We start from the raw sequence: 4,213 nt of genomic DNA, 5'->3' as shown, positions 1-4,213 counted from the left end.
TAGATGATCAAGCAGATGTTCAAATCATGTAATTTTCTTGAGGTGGGGGATTGTGGGCATAAGCAAGGGCTTAGGATGATTTTTTTTCCTTATTAATAAAAACAGGATTCCCAACCAAATTTTATTTTGTTGCATATTTGGTTGGTCCTGTTTTTATTTAAGGAAGAAATTTCATGCTAAGCAAATTTTTTTGCTTACATGCTTTATGAAATTGGGCCCAGATTAACTAGAGATGTAGAGTCAAACACCGATGTCCCAACAGCTTTATTCCACTTCATCCTCTATACAATGTTTCCCTGCATCCTCTATACAATGTTTCCCTGCATCCTCTATACAATGTTTCCCTGCATCCTCTATACAATGTTTCCCTGCATCCTCTATACAATGTTTCCCTGCATCCTCTATACAATGTTTCCCTGCATCCTCTATACAATGTTTCCCTGCATCCTCTATACAATGTTTCCCTGCATCCTCTATACAATGTTTCCCTGCATCCTCTATACAATGTTTCCCTGCATCCTCTATACAATGTTTCCCTGCATCCTCTATACAATGTTTCCCTGCATCCTCTATGCAATGTTTCCCTGCATCCTCTATACAATGTTTCCCTGCATCCTCTATACAATGTTTCCCTGCATCCTCTATACAATGTTTCCCTGCATCCTCTATACAATGTTTCCCTGCATCCTCTATACAATGTTTCCCTGCATCCTCTATACAATGTTTCCCTGCATCCTCTATACAATGTTTCCCTGCATCCTCTATACAATGTTTCCCTGCATCCTCTATGCAATGTTTCCCTGCATCCTCTATACAATGTTTCCCTGCATCCTCTATGCAATGTTTCCCTGCATCCTCTATGCAATGTTTCCCTGCATCCTCTATACAATGTTTCCCTGCATCCTCAATGCAATGTTTCCCTGCATCCTCTATACAATGTTTCCCTGCATCCTCAATGCAATGTTTCCCTGCATCCTCTATGCAATGTTTCCCTGCATCCTCTATGCAATGTTTCCCTGCATCCTCTATACAATGTTTCCCTGCATCCTCTATGCAATGTTTCCCTGCATCCTCTATACAATGTTTCCCTGCATCCTCTATACAATGTTTCCCTGCATCCTCTATACAATGTTTCCCTGCATCCTCTATGCAATGTTTCCCTGCATCCTCTATACAATGTTTCCCTGCATCCTCAATGCAATGTTTCCCTGCATCCTCTATACAATGTTTCCCTGCATCCTCTATACAATGTTTCCCTGCATCCTCAATGCAATGTTTCCCTGCATCCTCTATACAATGTTTCCCTGCATCCTCTATACAATGTTTCCCTGCATCCCCTATACAATGTTTCCCTGCATCCTCTATACAATGTTTCCTTGCATCCTCTATGCAATGTTTCCCTGCATCCTCTATACAATGTTTCCCTGCATCCTCTATACAATGTTTCCCTGCATCCTCTATACAATAATTCCCTGCATCCTCTATACAATGTTTCCCTGCATCCTCTATACAATGTTTCCCTGCATCCTCTATACAATAATTCTCTGCATCCTCTATACAATGTTTCCCTGCATCCAATATTGCTACCTTTAGCTTCCCTGAGTTATTTTCATCTTCCTTAAGTATTTTCCGAATCGTGTTAACTCCTTGAAAGAGTGGCTTTCAGCCGCAACTTGGGCAAACTTGCATTGAATTAATATAAAATCAACTCTCATCACAATCCTTTTACCCCGTATCTAACTTCTGTTCAACTTATGCAGCAAAGAACTTGTCTACCAGATATAGCCTAAAGTAAGGTACAAGTACAGGGTTGTGTGTCGTTTAAATCGGTTAGCTTGTCTGTTGACAACTACCTTTCATCAATGTATTATTTGGTTTGCGGTAACACCATGAGTGTATCTACTTGCCAGGTATAAGGTTTGTTCTTAGAGAACTGTCTTAGACAGCAAGACAGTTCTCTAAGAACAAACTCTACCTGGCAAGCACATGGTGTTACCGCAAACCAAATATACATTGATACGGGACCTCACCATGCTATGCCTCAAATCCTATATACTATCATATTTTCCTTATTATGACATTATCGCATTAATCCCATTATACTCAGCATCGTTGGATATCTTGTACGAGAACTAATTATAGAAAATACGATGGTGTCGGACAGGGTGGTGAATTTTAGTATGTAGCTCGATGTTCATAGATATTATAAGGATAAAAGAAAGGTGTGATTTTTTTAAGTGTATATACTTTTGGTGTATTTGGAACATGATGATTAAGGGAATCAATGTGTGGTGAAGAGGCTTTCAACTAATGGTTTAATCCCAACGAGGCCTGGTTCTTGATAATTTTATAATTATGATAAATTAGAAAAAAAAGAACCAGGCCTCGGCGGGTTTAAACCACTTGTTGAAAACCGAATCAACACACTTTGATTCCCATTCATAAATACCTTTTCGGTAAAAAAACATCATCACTTTTTGGTCAAAAAGTAAAATAAATGCAAAAATTATAATTGTTAAATGATTTCTTTCAACACAACACCCCTCCAGCTATGAAATGGTAAAGCCCTCCGCCGCCCTCGGGTAAACAACTCCTTATGAGGGAATGCTGTGCGCGTCGCGCGTATCGCGTGATGTGGCACAACTGTTTCAGCCGTTGCTCTCGACCAATAGGAATGAAGAAACTGTCTTATAAGAACAGGTGCAAGGTCGCGTGTCACGCCCATGAATTAACACTTGTACCGGTCATAAACAAAGGTTTATACACACCCACTTGACGCGCTCTCCACCAATAGGAATAGCGAAACTGTCTGAGGTATTTATGAATGTGTATTAAGCACTCTGCATATCTCATCAGTACTTTTCAGAACTATGTGAAAACAATCCACAGGCAAATCACTCGGGTGGGATTAGAACCCAATCCTCGACGTTTGCATTGAGAACAACGGTGTCTTACTAGACCACCGAGCTATAGAGCGTGCGACTTGGGTCTCAGTGGCCTAGTTAAAGATTATCACAATGGTCACATTATACCCAAAAGAGAATCAACATTATCACCATAAGTTGTTAAAATAACACCAATGTACTAGTGCGTTAGTGCTGTTTTAGCACCCTATTGGTGAAAATTCCGATCACTTTTCGGTATCTTTGACTACACCTCTGGTCCGGTGTCACTGACGATTTGAACGCCTTCAGTTTTTGCAGTACCTTTTCCTTAGATGTAAACAAAAGATTTTTTTTTTCTACAAGATATTAGCCTAAGTATTTACATACATTGTAATTTCAATGGGAGACTTTGGGACGCTAGGTGGCAGCAGACCTACCAGGTAAATTTCCATAGACCTTACCGCAAATACCAATGCGCAAGCGCAGACTGTTAAATGAGGTGCATTGTGGGATAGATACGGATCAAATTTGGATACCAGCTGGACCACAATGCACCTAAATCCAAGATTTACGCGCGCGCCCAGGTATTTGCGAAAAGGTCTGTTGTTTACGCAGTTCCAAGCGTGCGCACATGACCGAGAACAATGGATTTTACCTGGTAAGTCTGCTGCCACCTAGCGTCCCAAAAGTCTCCCGTTGGTTGTCTTTGCAGCTTGTCTCTCGACACTTGCCATCAATAAGTAACAAATTAAAGTTAATTGCATTAATTACACAATCAGCGGTAGGCCTTACGAGCATTAGTCGGATGGCTACAAGTTTTATTACAACTTTTAGAGTGACTATATATAGTTAAGATATAGATTTAATAAAATACTTGTTATGAAAGATATGGTTTTTATTCTTAACATGGTAACTCGCTATCAACTCCGGTGGCAATCTGGTAAAATAAACTATAGAGGCCGATGAACTTTCTACTACTTGATTGACACTATTGGTAATTACTCAAAATAATTTTGTAACGAGCAATGTGAGAGCTTTTGGTAGTATAAAACATTGTGAGAAACGGCTTCCTTTAATTGGTGTAACGTAGTTTTTGAGAGATATGTTATTTCTCACTCAAGTGTAAAAAGACTTCAGTACTCTGTATTATACATAATTATTTGCAACATTGAATAAACGGATCTATCTTATCTAAGTGAGAATACTGGTCTTTGACAATTACCAAAGGTACGTCGTATCCTGTGCCTTTATTAGCTTGATAAGATACACGGTACAATTGGCTCCTTCGGCTCGCGATCATACTCCGATGGAAATCTAGTGATTCATAA

At 39.6% G+C, this 4,213-nt stretch overlaps 1 protein-coding gene across 4 annotated transcripts in view; it reads right to left on the bottom strand.

The window, feature by feature from the left end:
* LOC139945842 (multiple PDZ domain protein-like) overlaps window positions 1-4,213 on the bottom strand; it is a 468,628-nt gene that overhangs the window by 81,548 nt on the left and 382,867 nt on the right. The window lies entirely within an intron of this gene.

Source organism: Asterias amurensis, chromosome 13 (genome assembly GCF_032118995.1).
Source record: "Asterias amurensis chromosome 13, ASM3211899v1".
Lineage (NCBI taxonomy): Eukaryota > Metazoa > Echinodermata > Asteroidea > Forcipulatida > Asteriidae > Asterias > Asterias amurensis.
This window is presented reverse-complemented; position numbering and strand designations above follow the sequence as displayed.